Below are 18916 nucleotides of genomic sequence, written 5' to 3' on the forward strand. Positions count from 1 at the left end.
GTTATTAAAGGCGTATTCAACAAAAAAAAAACTTGAAATAGGCGATCACCAACTCGAGTCAAATACTAATGCCACAGAGTAACAGCGGGCTACCTAAAACTGTTGCTATGCCGCCCAAATATATCCAGTCACTGAACTCATTATCACGCTCTGCGGATAGAATTTTAATTATTTTTGATAAAAATATATTTGCAAATCAAACCATGATGCGTTTGGATCCCTTCGAACACTACAACAACGTATTATTGATAAATAATTCCAAGATATTTATTCAATGCTAATAACGATCTCTGTGGTCCAGTGGTTGAGCGTTGGTCTCACGATCCGGAGGTCCCGCGTTCGAATCCCGGTGGGGACAAATCACAAAAAACACTTTGTGATCCCTAGTTTGGTAAGGATATTACAGGCTGATTACCTGATCTTCCAAAGGTAAGATGATCCGTGCTTCGGAAGGGACGTTAAGCCGTTGGTACCGTTACTAATAATTACTTACTGATGTAAGTGCGTAGTCGTTAGGTTTAACCTCTTAACGCTGAGATTTCCAGACACAATAGTTAAACAATGGGTTTTGGATTTTAAAAGAACATTCGGTCTTACGACTATATGAGCCATGTCAAAGGCCTTGACCGGCTCAATAATAACCCTGACACCAGGGATAATAATAAGGATGGTAACCAGCCACCTCATAACCAGTGGGTTATGAATTTTTGTGAATGAATTGTGTAAGTACCTGTAATTGTGGCACATATACAAAAATTAACTTAAGACTTGAATTTTGTAACTTTACAATATGTGTACTGTTGGTATACGTGTTTAAATAAAAATCTGTATATTTAATAAATAATTTGTTACAAATTACAGACAGACAGAGGGATTGTATCCTGTAACATGATGGACTAATGTTATGGGCGATAGACTGATCCCTTATCACCATAAGTTTTATCATATCCAGCTTACGACATTGTATCCATAGTGGCTGCAAGTTGTCTTTGATTACTTGTGGCTCTGCCCACCGCATTAGGAATTACGGGCGTTGGTTTATGTGTGTATGTGTTACAAATTAAATAAAAAAATAATAGTAATAAGTATGTCAACATGCAATTCCATCTTGGAACCAACAATGAAACAATGTAAAAGTGTGCAGTGTCAGCAAATGCTGAATACCAATATTGCTATGGCCATAATGAAAGCAATATGAATTGCAATATGGCTTTTTTAGACCCCCAGGAGTGACTATGACGGTAATTTATGGCTCGGACTTTCCTAAGTCTGATTTTATGTACAGTCATGAGCTGTGTCATGTACTCACATTAAAATTCTATCGCACTAACATGATTATTTAACATTTAGTAAGACTTACAGTACAGTTCAATTTGTCAAAAAAGTTATTGTGACATGGTACTAAAGTGTAATAATATACCATACATTGGAATGCATATTGTATTACTACAGTCAGTAACCAACAGCTGAAATATTCTAGTGCGGGGACGCGGGCCTCTAAAACCCATCGGCACCTCGCGGTGACGTCATGCGCCCGCGCCGATCAAGGACAGTAAACATTTACCAGGTCAACGTACGTCGTCTACGCTTTTTATAATTCCCCGTCACCACCCTGAAGCACTAGTGAAGCTTTACGACCGTTTTATCGGGCCCTAGGTGCGTGTAGTTTGGCAGAATGTAAAACATTTTTATGTTAGGTACCTATCTACCTTTTTTTAGACGTGACTTATTGTAGATTTGCCGCTGATAGCATTAACTACTGAGCCGGAAGGTCAGGTCAAAGCGATTCCTAAAGTAGGTTCCGCGGAACGTAGGTGATGCTTAGAAAAGCCACAAGAGTCTTTTGACTTCGGCTTTGGCTTTTGCCAAAGCATTTCTTGCACACTATATAGATTTCCGCGAAATTGTTTATTTTTGTGTGCTACTTGGCCGGACAAATGGGGAGCGCTGAAGGCTCTCACCCGGTACAACGTTAAAGACAATAGGCCTGAGGGTGCCCAGTTGGGCGCGAACCTCGGCTTAGGGCGTCGTCTGAGAGGAAAAATATTTGAAAGAATTAATCGACCCTAGTGGGTCGATAGCGATAAGCGCTGATTGAGGTAAGTCGTCGACCACGCCGCGTTGTCGGTATCGGGGTCCTGAGGTGTTTGGTGTCGCGAGCTGATTGGCTGCCTCTATGGCTAGGACTGCCTCTATGGCTAGAAGAGAACGCTACACCACCTACCACGTTGGCCTGATAAAACTTGGTAAAACGCAGGGTACGTTGCAGGATGGTTATGTCTCTTACATCACTAATTAAAGAGCCACCTTCTTGTCGGTGTAGCTTTCTCCATGTTAGCCGTTAGTGAAACCAGCAGCAATACAGGTCACATACCTCCGAAAATGCATTTCTTGAGAACGTGGGTTTCCTCACGATGTTTTCCTTCACCGCTGAGCACGTGATAATCATTTATGATCAAAACATGAATTAAATTCGACAATCACTGGTTTAGGCCTGTGCTGGATTAGAACCTGCGACCTCAAAGTGAGAGGCAAGCGTTCTACCAACTAGTCTACCACGGCTCCCGACTCACGACATTTTTATAACCATAAAGTTATTTTGTTCTTAATCTGAATAGGTGGTGAACCGTATCGCCGTCGGTAATTGTCAACAGCACACTGTTAGAAAGTTGTCATTATAAATAAACTTTCGAGTTAAGTACTTATACACACATAAACTTATGCATATATCCCACCTGGGCAAGCAGACACTATGGAATTCCATTTGCTTCGTTCCTGGCATACTTCTCTTGCTTCCTCCACATTGACCAATTGTTTATACACGTACGCTGGTTCAATCTAGATTGTAACCTTTTTGATATCCCCAATTTGGTCAATGTGACATGGTACCAAAGTGTATACATATTAACGCTCGTGACCGTTCACGAGCACAAATTGACAAATTGAACTGTAAGTCTCACTAAATGTCAAATATGTTAATGCGACAGAGTCCTAAAGTGGGTACATTATATTGCTCATGACTGTACGCCCGTCTAGGTCTTCCTCAGCCAGTCCTACCAACAACCTTGGCCTTATACTATACTGCTTTCGTAACTACTAAATAAAATAGGTATTTAAACATACTGGACGGTTAAAATAGAGATTCATAGACAACTAAATGTTGTATAGACAATGCTACACCGACAAGACAGTGGCTCTTCAGTTAATGATATGACGACATAAATAGCTAATAAATACTGAAATAGGAAAATCTAAATTCTGCAATTCTCTTACAAGGTTTATCTTGTATGTATGCATGTTAATAAACATTGAGTATTTACGTTCTGTGAAAGGAGGTTGATATGTCGGTAAGATTGTGTTGTTGGCCGAGTGCAATTACATTTTGCACTTTGCATGCACGCGCCTTCTAGCACGGTCAGTGTTGCTAGAAAAACTTTCAATTCCAGATAAGCTCCTTTATTAGGTACTTACAGCTGTAGGATTAAAAAGGTTTCCTGGTAGAAATTGCTGTTTATCAATAAGGCCGCCTATTGTGCTTATGTTTTTATTCGTATGTTTATGTCCTTTGTATATGTTGTTGTGCAATAAAGTATTATTGATTGATTGATTTTAAAATTCCATGAAACGAACGTATAATACTAAAAGAAAGAGGTATATGATCAATTTTGTTTTGTCTTTGACAGTATTCTAGCACATAGACATAGACATTTCTTGGTTAACCCTGCCTCGAGATTATTTAATCCACACCAACTCGTACGTTTTTTTATTGGTAAAACAAACCACGTTATTATCAAAGAGTTTCTTTATTTGAGACTTCGCGTCTCAAGTTATGTAAATAAGTGGAGTTTGAACAGAAATTTCATCAAAATGATTGAACATCGCTTTGTTCGATGGGTCCCCGATACCGACCCCGCCGGCATAGTCGACGATTTCCCTCAATCAGCGCGTATCGCTATCGGCCCACTAGGGTCGATTAATTCTTTTGAATATTTTTCCTTTCAGACGACGCCCTGAGCCGAGGTTTGCGCCCAACTGAGCATCCTCAGGCCTATTGTCTTAAACGTTGTACCGGGTGAAAGCCTTCAGCACTCCCTATTTGTCCGGCCAAGTAGTTAATGCTATCTGTGGCAAATCTACAATAAGTCACGTCAAAAGAAAAGCTTTGTTCGATGGGCCTACTGTACCACTATGCAGTTGTTACCAGATCTATCTTGGTCCCCATGGGTAAAGATCCCGCCACATTTTATAGCTCCCCACAGTCTCTAACATAACTGGATATTAATTGTCGTTCATAGATATTTAATAGGTAAGCATTTTGTTCTTCAGTTTAGTCACGCGGTCTCAGAATACAGGTTGTGAGAAGCTGCAGTAGTTTTAGGCGGATGAGACGTTCGTTATGTAAACAATGACGATTCAAAGTGTAACTACGTTACCTACTTAATAAAGATATTTTTGAATTCGATTAAAAAATGGCTTAGAAGCCAGGACAAAGCACCACGACCATCTATTTAGATATTCACCAAGCATTGTTCCGCAGTCTTTATTTGGTCAGGTTATTTTAAAAGTAGTCAGTAAACGGAACATTGTACGGAATAGTGTTATGAACATGGTATGTTTGTTGGTAGAAACATTTCATAGACATACACGCGTCATTTACATCGCAGTACTAACGGGTTCGAACCAAAAAATCATTGTATTCGTCTGATGAATTCAGGTCCCCGATACCGACCCCGCCGGCGTGGTCGACGATTTCCCTCATTCAGCGCTTATCGCTATCGACCCACTAGGGTCGATTAATTCTTTCAAATATTTTTCCTCTCAGACGACGCCCTGAGCCGAGGTTCGCGCCCAACTGGGCACCCTCAGGCCTGTCGTCTTAAACGTTGTACCGGGTGAGAGCCTTCAGCGCTCCCCATTTGTCCGGCCAAGTAGTTAATACCATCTGCGGCAAATCTACAATAAGTCACGTCAAAAAAAAAAAAGTCTGATGAATTCATGTTCGGATCATAAATAGTTACCACATGGTTCCAGGATTTGTGTCCGGATAATGGCAATAGGCTGGGAATAAGGTGAAAGCATATACTGTACAATACAAAAACGCTTTATTACACATGTAAACACAACACTAAAAACAATTACAAATGTTACAGGAGAAGCACAATCGGCGGCCTTATTGCTAAATGGCCATTTCTTCCAGGCAACCTTAGGGTGAATGAACTTGCTACATATTGGAGTCGGGGACCGTGCAAGACAGGTATAAGTAAATAATAATGCAATATAAATTAAAACGATCTACATAAAACATACATACAATACACATGTATATGCATACATAACTCATAATATAAATATATAAGCTAAAGACAAATTATAAAAAAAAATATTTTAAAAATATTTATTTATTTTTCAAAATTGGCTTACAAAGTTAGCGCTTTTTGAACGTCAAAAAAAATAAAAACGCTGAGGGAAAGACGTGGCCAGAAAACCTCTCAGCACAGGGCCCTAGTCCTACTGTTTCATGTTTTCCTTTCTTTTCTTTTTTTTTAAATCCAGTTTGTATTACATAATTTATAGACTTAAATACAATGGTATTCTAATTACAGTCGGTGGAAGGAAAGTGAAAAATAAAGAGTTTATGTGACTTTATCACAGAAACAGTGTTTTATGAGCCCTGACAGAAGCATATAAAATATCATGATAGATACATAGAGGAGAAGGTACTCCTATGTACACCTCTGTCTACCCTTTCGCTGTCTAACGGCAGACTCGCATGAATAACTAACTTCAGGTAGAACCCAGAACCTGATACCCTTTGTTAATCAAGCATGCTTCCTGGCATTTATTTCATATTTTTTCTAGGACTATAGACCATAGGCTATCGACCATACACAGTGAGCTATAGTTTCCGTGTGACTAGGTACCAGACTCCCGCAGCACACAGAGCCGTGAAGGCGTTTCTAGCCGGTCGGAGTAAGACATATTGATAACGGTTTCATAGAACAGTACCCAAACTTTGCAGACATCGGACAGAGCACCCACCAAAACTTTATAATTATTCCAATCAAATACTAGTTGTTTGGTTAGGACATTACAGGCTGATCACCTCAGGCGTCCAAAGGACTTAATATACGATCCCGACAACCCGATTACTCTAGCCATAGAGGCGGCCAATTAGCTCGCGACACCAAACCCAGTAGGGTCGATTAATTCTTTCAAATATTCTTCCTCTCAGACGACGCCCTGTGCCGAGGTTCGCGCCCAACTGGACAACCTCAGGCCTGTTGTCTTAAATTTTGTACCGGGTGAGAGCCTTCAGCGCTCCCCATTATTTTGTCCAGCTAAGTAGTTAATGCCATCCGCGGCAAATCTATTTTTATTTATTTATTTATAAGTCACGACAAAAAAAAGTTGATCACCTGATTGTCCGCAAGTAAGATGATCCGTGCTTCGGAAGGCACGTTAAGCCGTTGGTCCCAGTTACTATTTACTGATGTAAGTGAGTAATCGTTACATGAACCATGTCAGGGCCCTTTGGCGGCTCAATCATAACCCTCACACCAGGGTTGATGAGGCTGGTATTCCACCTCTTCTTCTTATTTTTTGTGATTTATTGTAGATTTGCTGCAGATGGCATTAACTACTTGGCCGGAAGGTCAGGTCAAAGCGATTCCTAAAGTAGGTTCCGCGGAACGTAGGTGTTGCTTAGAAAAGCCACAAGAGTCAAAAGCCAAAGCATTTCTTGCACAGCACGTTTATTTTTGGCTGTAGGTACCACAGGTTTTTAGTACATACATACATACACATACATAACATCACGCCTATTTTCAGTTGGGTTAGGCAGAGACAATAGAATTCCGCTTACTACGATCCTGACACGCCACTTTCGCTTCTTGCATCACGTAAGTCACATCAAAAAAAGAAAAAAGCTTTGACTGCTGTGATGTGATAGAAAATCCAGTGGTCCGCCCCGCTCTCTCTTTCCCGGGTCTGTGTGCAGCCACCTCAAAGGTACGTGACGATTAATAGGCTTCGCCTGAGTTACCTTGTATAAACCCAACGCCGATAAAATGCGAATCCCATCAAAAACATTTGCATATAAAAAACGTAGACAATGTCTCGGCGCTCTTAAAGAGTTATTATTACAGTTATCTTATTATTAGATCGAATGTAGAGCTAACTTCTCTTTCGAACTCTAACATGAATAAAAATAAGTATGTAGCGTCATTTTATAATGGTGTTTTGAAATCTACAAACTACATGACATGACAGACCACGCCACGTAAAGAGCATAGATTTAGATTTTTTTTGAATTTATGGAATACTTACATAAATTTTATGCCTGTCAATTACCCCTCCCTTTCTTTTTCAACGGATAAGAAAATGGCGGTATAACTTAAACTGAAATTAGATGGCGTCTGTAGGAATTAGTACCAATATTCTACTTAAACATGAAAACAGATTCTCTGATCTGGCATTTCTTGCGCAATAATACATCTTAATTATAACAAGAGTGTGTAGTGTTCTATATGGTGGAGTTTCCCAGGAATGCTTCCGCGGTGGATCGATATAATTAATTTCCGGCTTTCTAATGAACAGCTTATTGCCGTGTCGTCTCATGCGATGTAACGGGACGCTGGGAATACTCACTACAACATAGCGAATAGTGTTGTAACTTCATTTATCCGACTGCAGCGAAGCAAAAAGGAGAGTTGTGTGGTTGACCGCTACGTCTGTGAATGTGGGTATTACATCTTATAAACCACTTATCAAAATTGAACAAATCTCAATCTGTCTTTAAAATTTTGCGGGATAGTCTCGAAGCAGTTTAATACAAAAATAAGCGTTTTCGATACCTTCTTTTATATTATTAAAGACTAAAAAATTTCAGTTACAACCCTATATAATGTATGTCTAATTATATAAAATAAGTAAAAAGGCGAAATGTCACTGACTGACTGACTCACTCATCACGAAATCTCAGAAACTTCAAGTGGTAGGAATCTCAAAATTTGCACGGGGGTTCCTTTTTTGAACGTACTCGCTAAGGCGGGGTTTTGCGAAATTCAACTTACTTAATAGTTTTAATAGTTTCAAGCGAACGAAGTCACGGATAACAGCTTCATATGTAAGTATAAGCTCACGAGTATATCCCAATTGGGGTAGTCAGAGGTGCATCCATCGCAAGAAGAGTAGGTGTTTTTCAAATATAAGCGATGGTTTCCAGACTGGAACATGAAGAAAACTAGAACATTAAACTGTCGAGAATTATGTGTGATTCTGATGCGGTATCACACGCAACCGCTGCCTCTGCTCAGACAATGTGCTCTGTAATTCTACAATTATAACTTTATATCGCTTATTAAGTCTTAATCTACACGAAAGCCGCTTAGTGTCTCTGTAGATTCAGTGGTGTAGTCAGGGAAGAGGTGACACCCGCTTGAGTGACACTCGTAATGTAAACAATACCTTCTTACCGGAAGTATAAAACGCCGATAATTCTTCAATATCACACTTTAACCTCTGTTTTTGAGTACCTACAAGCAACATTTGCGAAAAGTATTCAATTATACCGCGCTGTCAGTATTTTAAAAATCTAATGACCCCCTTTCCAATATAGCTGACAAATAATCGCTAAATATCAAATCGTTATTTAAACATAAAGTTATTAGAAATAATATGTGATAGAAATGTGATATTAAATTACCATTATTCTCTATAAAGCGACGACATTGCTTAAAATATCTTTAAGACCAAAGATTAAAGTACCTAAAATCATGCTTAACAATTCGAATTTTCAAGATAGTTACCATAGAATAGAACAAACATATTTTACCTACTAAAACGTTTCGAATGAGATATCTCTGTTTGTTGGTGGAGGGGATGTTTTGACTCATCGTCCTTTGATTTATTTATAACAGTGACAGTGTTCGTTCTTGGGGTAACAAACACCTTCAACAACCCACATCTCAGCAGTGTGATGGATTATCCACGCGATTGACTAAGGGCAATCTCAAAAAATTTTTAACAAAAAAAAACCGACTTCAAACGCAAAACTAAAAAGCAATAAATAAATTTACTTCGCACAAAGTAATTAGTACGTATTTTCAATTAGTTAATTATTTTATAAATCTGAAGCCGGTGCCAAGGAAATGCTACAACGAAGTACCGATTCATATATTTTTCAATACTGATTGTTTTGTAATTTTTTGTTTGACATTGTTTTGTAATTGCTTTGATATAGGTATTTGGTAAGAAGGGTACGAGAGAGTAGCAACGGCCTTCTGAAAATAGTTGCAGATGATCCGCATGCACCTGTGTTGAGGGGTCTCAAAAGGGTGATGAACGCGGTGGAGGATCATTCATCGGTTCATCATTTGGTTGTGATTTCGGGCAGGTACATGACTTTTTAAATGAATTTATTAATTTTGATTCAATTACTTTATTAATTTGATTGTACTAACATAGTTCTTAAGTCAAATGTTTACTAACACATTATGGATCTGAGTAATCTGAAAATAAATGATTATTATTATTATTATTATTATTAAACAATATTGTGTGTACATAGTAATTTGATATTGTAGTAGGGTTGTTGTAGCATTTACTTGGCACCGACTTCAGAATTATAAAATAATTAACTAATTGAAAATACGTACTAATTACTTTGTGCGAAGTAAATTTATTTATTGCTTTTTAGTTTTGCGTTTGAAGTCGGTTTTTTTTTGTTAAAAATTTTATTTTATTTTACGATTTTAAGTGATGGTTAGACCGAGCAAGGATTTATATTCATATATAATAATATAATATATTATTAGTAGTGATCACAATTATTATTGATGAACATGTTTACACACACACACACTCACACACGCGCTAACGCACACGAGCACACGCGCACGTACACACGCACACACACAGACACACGCACACACACACACACACACACACACACACGCGCACACACACGCACACACACACATGTGTATGTGTACATACACACATGTGGTTGTCAGTGGAAGCTGCTATCATACACACTCACGCATACATATAGATACAGTAGATTTCGCGTGGTTCGCTCGCTGCTAAAGCAGCTCGCGTGTCCTGTTTATTCGAAACTGTCCCTCTTCGTATGGCGGCCATCTTGTTTTTCCGCCACTTTGTTCTTTTTCACCGGCGACAGAATTTGACCAAGATTTAAATGGGTGTCGTGGAAACAAACAAAATCCAGGTGCAATAGGTTTGCCAGGCCGTAGGATGTCTCCCTGATTGGGAGCAGTTTTCAAAGATGACGTTCCGATCACACGCCTATACATCATTTTTACCCCCAAGACATTTTCTGGAAAAACAAAATTTTGTATGGCGGCCATCTTGTTTTTTCGCCATTTTGTATTTTTTTCACCGGCCATTAAATTCGACCAAGATTTAAATAGGTTTCGTGAAAGAAAAATTGGTTCAGGTGTGATAGTTTCGCCAGGCCGTAGGGTGTCACCCTGATGCGGAGCAGTTTTCGAAAATCGGGAAGTATTTCCATACTTAACATGACGATCCGACCACAACCCCGATATATATTTTATATCCCGAGACATTTTCTGAAAAAACAAAATTGTGTATGGCGGCCATCTTGTTTTTCCGCCATTTTGTTTTTTTTTTACGCGCTATGGAATTTGACCAAGATTTAAATAAGTGCTCTCAAAGAAATATTGGTTCACGTGCGATAGTTTTGCCAGGCCGTAGAGTATCTCTCTGATGCGGAGCAGTTTTTGGTGATCAGAAAGTATTTCCGTACTCTACATGACGTTTTGAGTAAGCGCCCCATACATTATTTTTACCCAAACGGGCTTCTTCCAAAATCGACAAAATTTTGTATGGCGGCCATCTTTTTTTTCCGCCATTTTGTTTTTTTGCACCGGCGATTGGATTTGATCAAGATTTAAATACGTTTCGTGAAAGAAAAATTGCTCCAGGTTGTATAGTTTTGCCAGGCCATAGGGTATCTCCCTGATGCTGACCAGTTTTCGAAGGCCGGGAAGTTTTCCCGAAGCCTAAAGATCGATCCGATCAATATGACTTTACAAACGCACTAGTCGCTCCTACGATTTTTGAAAATTCCCCTCGATTTCTCTGGTCTTCCATCATCAGATCCTGACTTCCTTGACATGGGACCCCCTTGGGTATATCTCCTTTCAAACAAAAAAAGAATTATCAAAATCGGTTCATATACGACGAAGATATGCCCGAACAAACATAAAAAAAAAAAAAAAAAAAAAAAAAAAAAAAAAAAATATACGGTCGAATTGAGAACCTCCTCCTTTTTTGAAGTCGGTAAAAATGACGATTCAAGGCGCAACTATGTTACTTACTGGCTAAAGATACTTTTAAATGTGAATCTGAATTTCAATTTGAATTTGGAATATAATATGGATTTGAATTTGGATTCGAATTTGGATTCGAATTTGGATTTAAATTTGAATCTGCCCAGTGCAACGTATATTTTTGGGGTGACACCCAAACATCGCCGTCAGGTGTCACCTAGCCAACTACGCCACTGCCAGGCCTACTTGGTAACTATGTCAATGTGATACGGACTCAAGTTGGTTAATTATGAGGTAGATAAATAGGGCAAAATAGGGATGTGGCCGTACACCGCAAGTACTGGTAATGCTGGCATTCTTCCTCGCCTGTTTTTTCCTATTATATTAATAGCTAAGTAAACAATGCATTTATATAGTTTCATAGGTACTTTTATCTCAGCGTTCTATTAATATGTAGTTTACTCGTATTTGTATAGAATACCTAACATCTTACCTATAATTCATTAGTTTGTACACTATAATTGTGATTGAGGAGCTCGGTGGCGCAGCGGTAAACGCGCTCGGTCTGCGATTGTTGAAGTTAAGCAACTTTCGCAAAGGCCGGTCATAGAATGGGTGACCACAAAAAAAGTTTTCATCTCGAGCTCCTCCGTGCTTCGGAAGGCACGTTAAGACGTTGGTCCCGGCTGCATTAGCAATCGTTAATAACCATCAATCCGCACTGGGCCCGCGTGGTGGTTTAAGGCCCGATCTCCCTATCCGTCCATAGGGAAGGCCCGTGCCCCAGCAGTGGGGACGTTAATGGGCTGGTGATGTTGATACATATTATACTAGATATTGGCGCTGATTCCAGTACACACCATCTATGTTTATTTTAAGTTATATCTGTCATTTTCTTATCCGCCGGAAAGGAAAGGGACGGGTAATCGACAAGCATAACATTTATGGAACACATAGTAGATTACATAGTTACACTTTCAATCCCAATTTTTATATAACGAACGTCTCATCCGTCTAAAACTACTGCAGCTTTTCGAAAAGAAGCTGCAAGAAAAACCTTGGCACAGGGCTTTAGACGTTCTTTAATAAACTTAAAAGATAAATGTATGGGATTGGCATAAAATATATACTGTTGGACATAAAATATATAATGATGGTATAATAATGTATGGGATTGACTTAAGGTGACATGTCAATCCACACACACACACACACACTGTCGATTGGCTAAGGCCCCTAGTTGCCTTTATTTCGCCCCTTGAATGACTGACTCTCAATAAAGTACGTAACCGGACTGATTGGTATTATATTTATTCCGTGGTCCATGGTCCGTGGTCCGTGGTCCGTGGTCCGTGGTCCGTGGTCAGTGGTCCGTGGTCCATGGTCCGTGGTCCGTGGTCCGTGGTCCGTGGTCCGTGGTCCGTGGTCTGTGGGCCGTGGGCTGTGGTCCGTGGGCCGTGGTCCGTGGGCCGTGGTCCGTGGGCCGTGGTCCGTGGTCCCTTGACCGTGTGCCCTGGTCCGTAGATGTAGTTTAGCGAGATGATGGCCGACCACAAGCGATGCGCCTGCTCGCCACGTCGCATTCTCCTTCGACAACCGACAACCAGAAACTACGTGTTACTGGACGAGTTTTGTCGAGTCTAGTACTTTGTTTTGTAAAATCTTAGACCTAATATGTATATTTACAAAGATAATTTTGTAATATGTCCAACGGGATTCGAACCTAGAAGCTCCGGATCATGAACAAAACGCCACTGGCCAAGGTGGCCGTTATTTGTATAAGACGACGACGATTTTAGACGTTTGCAAAATGTTATTCTTCTCTCGTGAGGGTTGTGAAGTGGATTACCAACTCCATCGACCCTGGTGTCAGGGTTACTATTGTGCCGCCAAAGGCCCCTGACATGACTTATGTAACGACTATTTACTTACATCAAAATGTTGTAACCGGGACCAACGGCTTAACGTGCCTTCCGAAGCACGGATCATCTTACTTTCGGACAATCAGGTGATCAGCCTGTAATGTCCTAACCAAACTAGGGATCACAAAGTATTTTTTGTGATAAATCCCCACCGGGATTCGAACTCGGGACCTCCAGATCGAAGGCTGAACCACTGGACCACGGAGGCCGTAAATATAATTAATAATTGTACTGAACTGGTTGTTCTGTTTAATAATACCTACAAAATGTATTCTAGGAATTACTGATTTTCTCCATAACAGGTGTACACAATAAAAAACAATTACCTAAACCAGCAAAAAACGATTTATCTTTCTTTATCAATTTTCGTGTAATCTGCACTTATTAATTACTCATTCATTACCGTGCAACTAGTGCAGTGACCTCGACACAAAAGTAGTACCACATGGGTGCGCCTGCGCTTAGAAAGCTCAGGCAAAAACTGCCATGGCACATGGAGGGTCCCTCCGCTGCATTCCATTACGCAGGCTCGTGATTCCAAGAAAGAGTGATGTCCCGCTCGCACTAACCATTCCATGTTATTGCCTGTGTTTCGGAATCCTGCGCATTGTTTGCGCTCAAGCTCATTTCAATATCAACTAAGGAAATACTTAGTGCGTATCCGGTTAAAGGTCTTTTAGTAGTCCTTCTAAAGCAAAGCTTTAGATCCCGCGATTAACATGTGATTTCGTAATTGAAACTCTACGTGACATTTAAATACCGTCCAACTAAAGTAAGCTAGTTACTTAATTTTTTTGCTGACGTGACTTATTGTAGACACACATTCATACATACACACGCACACATACATACACACAAATACGTTGAAATTTATTATTATACTTTCTTTAATTTTACTTTTTTACTGTATTATTTACTAATTACTCTGCAAATTTTTCATAATTGTAAATTTAACTGTTTAATATCTGGAGGTTTAGACCTGGTGTCCTATATGACAGGTTTCACCTAGTTTAGGCACCAGCCTCTTCTCAAAAATTGTATGCACAAACCAAATGTCTTTTGTTATAGATTCTTTTTGTAGAGGAAATAAACTTTTTACTTACTTACTTACTTACTTAGCCGGACAAATGGGGAGCGCTGACGGCTCTCACCTGGAATAAAATTTAAGACCACAGGCCTGATGGTGCCTAATTGGGCACGAACCTCGGCTTAAGGCGTCGTCCTGGAGGATTATATTTTGAAAGTATTAGTCGACCCTAGTGGGCCGATAGCTCGAAATCGTCGACCACGCCGACGTGGTCAGTAACATGGTATACTTCACCTACTTAAAAGCTCAGCTCTTTTTAAGTTTCAAATAGAGTTCAATCTGCTAGTTACAACAAATATATCAAGCACAATAGCCGCCTTACACACAACAATTTCTGCCAGACAACCTTAGGGTGAAAGAACTCAATGTATTAAAGCTTGGGATGGTGCAGTACGGTCACGAGCATTAATATGTATACACTTTGGTACCATGTCACATTAACTTTTTTGACAAATTGAACTGTAAGTCTCACTAAATGTCAAATATGTTAGTGCGACAGAGTCCTATAGTGGGTACATTATATTGCTCATGACTGTACCTACATAGTACAAGTATAAATAAGTAATAAAAAAAAGATACATAAAAAAAATACAATAAAATAAAAAAAAAATTATATAAAAAAAATACAAAATAAGAAAAAATAAACATAATATAAACCTACCAACGTAAACATAATTAGTTCATAAACCCAGAGAAAACAGGAAAGGGCATTGCTTATTTCGATAGACAATCTAAAGAAAATTATCGTAAACACAGCGAGAGACTCTTGAGGTATGAAGAAACTCTATAATCAACGTGTACTTCCTCGATTAAGTCTGTAATCGCCTTAAATTGTGCAAATTGAAAGCCGTGTCGGCTGCAGGTCCCTCTTTCCATTGGGCCCTGTGCCAAGTGCTCAGGGCCCCGCAATCGTTGAGGGCCCCCAGCTCCTGCCAGTTATCCAACTGATATTTAATACCCATTAATATTTTTAAAGAAAATAACAGTTGAATAAATACATTATAGACGGTGATACGGCCACCTATCGCGTTGCTCTAACAGAAAGCTCGGTGAAACGTGGGTACTTAGCTCATCTTGCGATGGCTGTACCTCTGACTACCCCAATTGGAATATAGTCGTGAGCTTATGTTATGAACAAATCAAGTGTTTTGTTTATATTTGGATTTTGTGACCTTTTTTGCCTTATTGTAGCACTACTTGGCCGGACAAATGGGGAACGCTGAATGCTCTGTACAATATTTAAGACAGCTTGATTTGTCGAAGTCTCCATTATCCTAATGTGTCAAGGGCCCTAGTAGAGTAAAGGCGACTCTGGTCGACCGCATCATGACGCGGGCGCACCGCAGAATGCGCGTCGCCCTGCGCGGGCGCAAAAAGGCAAAGTATGCGAAACAATAAAAGTGTCGCCCTCAGATCGGGTGGAGGAAACCATTGGTGATTAACGTCGTTCGGTTATAGCGCACTTCCTGGCAATCCCAGGCTTCTTTCTTCAGCTCTCTGAGTCCTGGGAACCATCTCACCGAACAATGCCCTCAAAAGTCAAGTTATAATAATAACTCTCTCTGTATAATAAGAACGGCCACCGTGGTCCAGGGCTTGACAGTAGGACTCACGATCCGGAGGCCCCGGGTTCGAATCCCGGTGGGAACATATCACAAAAATCACTTTGTGATCCTTAGCATTACAGCCTGATCACCTGACCATTCATTTAAGCTTAAATTTGCCAAAATCGTAGTCTGTGATATTGTCTGTTATATCTTCTGTCTGATATATATCCGTGATCTAGATAATTTCTTCAGTAGACCGTACAACTCTGCCAACTAAAACAGGGATTCGAAAAAGCCGTTAAGAATACGTTAACCGTCCAGACATTTAAAATTATGCAAACATAGCTTGGTTAGTGATAGTTCCTATCTCGTAATCGTAGACGATGCTTGATAAACTTAATAAAACGGACGAATTATAGATTCCCGACAGACATAGCTGTATCTCGTAGTAAAACGAACATAAAAATACTAAATTATTTTAACAACTGTGAAGGTAGGTACATAACGTCACCTTTTGAAAACCATGTAAGCGCCTTTTTGAATAGTCACATTTCGATGTGATATTCCTCTACAACCTTGCTTTCGTTCAATTTATTTCAATCAGGGTAAGAAATGAGACTCGAATGTTGTACCTGGATTGTAGCTACCTGTCTATTGCGACGTTTTGTTAAAGAAAATCGCACCCGAATGTTATTTTTCAAAATGGCGCTTACGCGGGCGATGATAACGACAAATTTTATCACGTCCATCCTCGGATGTGGATGAATTGTGCGGAGGAAACCAGACAGGTAAAAACTGCTTTAGGTTTTTGTGCTAAACTGTGCTTTCTGTAGGCACCGCCGCCATCGCGCCATCGCGACTTCAATTCATTTGGGGGTCAAACACCTGCGCGGCAGCCCGGTAGCATTACTTCAAGGAATCACTGAACCAAGTCATGCTTTTGCCGACATTGAAGAAAAAATAATACTTTATTTCTTTGGTAGGTACTACTACGTCTTCTCCGTTAGAAATAAGCCACTTTATGTAGGAACCAATGCTATTAAGTATAATAATATTGCTGAATCAAAGACTGTTTTGAAGATACTCGTAAACCACTGAACGATCAAGCACCTATCTAAATTTAAAAAAAAAAACTTGATAATGTATCTTAGATAATAGATATCAAGTGGTTTCCAAGATTTGTGCCCGGTTAATGGCCCGTTACATGGCCCTTTAACTTAGTTGGCGTGGAGATGTTGTACTGTAGGTATACCTCTGCTTACCCCTTGGGCGATACAAGCGTGATAAAGTATGAATTGTGCAAACGTCATTAACTTGACTCATTATTAACTTACCAGACGACGATGACGACGAATTCGACGTGACGATTAGGTATTTAGCCCCCGTGGTCTAGTGGTTAGAGCGTTAGGCTCACGATCTGGAGGTCCGGGTTCGATTCCCGATGGGGACATTGTCGAAATCACTTTGGGAAACTGTCCTTTGTTTGGTAAGGACTTTTCAGGCTTAAATATCTCCTGATTGTCCGTAAAAGTAAGATGATTCCGTGCTTCGGAGGGCACGTTAAGCTATTAGCCGTAAAAACACCTCCACCAACCCGCATTGGAGCAGCGTGGTGGAGAATGCTCCATACCCCGTCCGGTTGATTGAGGGGAGGCCTGTGCCCAACGTATATAGGCTGTTTATGTATGTACACTTCATCAATTTATTTATTTATTTAAAAGACGAGCACAACAGTTAACAATCATAATAGAGGATAACATGTAATAGTGTATAAGGTATTATACCAGATTGTAAAATCAGTAGAGTTTCTTACAGCATGATCGACCTTAACAACTGTGATAGCAAAAAGAAAAAGACAAAAAATAAAAAATTGGAGGATAATTGTTAACGATGTGAAGCACAGATAAATATTGATTAGGTATAATAATATTATGTTAGTAAAGAACAATGATGATGATGATTATGTAAGAAATAATTTACTTAATTACATTTACAATGGAGCGTTTGAAAGCTCAGTCATTAAAAATGACAATGTTTGTGTGATTCTTAATGAGATCATTGTATAGTCGACACATTCCAGTGAGAGGATTGTAGTAAAATGTATTATTTTTGAATTGTACCTTTGTGTAACAGTAATTAATTAATTTCTGCAAAATTCGCTTAAGTACCTACCTATACAAATTCAAAAATATCTTTATTAAGTAGTTAATTTTTACATAACGAACGTCTCATCCGCCTAAAACTACTGCAGCTTCTCACAACCTGTATAGCCGGGGAAAAGAAGCTGCAAGAAAAACCTCGGCACAGGGCCCTAGACGTTCTTAAAAAAAACATAAAATATTGTTATACAATTGAGTAATTTAGCTGCCTAATATCAGTTCTGAGACAGTTTATCCCATGCATTCATATCTACTAAATAATCACTAACTTTATAATAACCTTTTTTGTAAAGTTTTTGTTTAACTACTGTCTTAAAACAGTTGAAAGGCAAGTATTTGAAACTTTTATGATTATGAAGGTAGGTATTTATGTGCATAGGACACATAGTTTTGCAAATAAAATTAATTTTTATGGCCTTATTACACTATCCGGTCCATCGGGCCTAATGCATCGCGTGTAGATATAAATTGTATGGCGAAATTGTGGCCTCGCCCTCCCTATGTGCTATATTAACACTGTCCGATTGCGATTGATTGGGTTGTGTAATAATGCCCTTTCGTATAAATGCGATAGTGGCTATTTGCTTTAAATAAATTATCTACGGAAACTAGTTTCCTACAAAATTCTTCATAAAAATATTATCACATTCACTAATGACTCGGTTCGACTGTTTCCGTCTCTACATTATTGTCGTAGAGTTGTCCTAAGTGCGAGAGAGAGTCAACTCTCAGTTTACCTGCTCAGTCGTTCAATGCATTAGGATAATATAAATAAATTTTAATTAGGTAGGTAAGTTACCTATGCAAAAATGTAGACGTCTACTCTAGCAGTAGGTAGGTTAGTAGTTAGTAGGGGTAACCTACCTACCTACTCTTACATACTCCTACC

At 39.4% G+C, this 18916-nt stretch overlaps 1 protein-coding gene across 1 annotated transcript in view; it reads right to left on the bottom strand.

Annotated features, from left to right (window-relative positions):
- Nucleotides 1–14717: 14717 nt before the first annotated feature.
- LOC126366205 (sorting nexin-25) overlaps nucleotides 14718–18916 on the bottom strand; it is a 278282-nt gene continuing 274083 nt past the window's right edge. The window contains exon 18 of the transcript XR_007566317.1: nucleotides 14718–14859. The gene's annotated coding sequence lies outside the window, so the exon portion shown is untranslated. The remainder of the gene's footprint in view (nucleotides 14860–18916) is intronic.

This window comes from Pectinophora gossypiella, chromosome 4 (assembly GCF_024362695.1).
Source record: "Pectinophora gossypiella chromosome 4, ilPecGoss1.1, whole genome shotgun sequence".
In the NCBI taxonomy this organism is placed as follows: domain Eukaryota; kingdom Metazoa; phylum Arthropoda; class Insecta; order Lepidoptera; family Gelechiidae; genus Pectinophora; species Pectinophora gossypiella.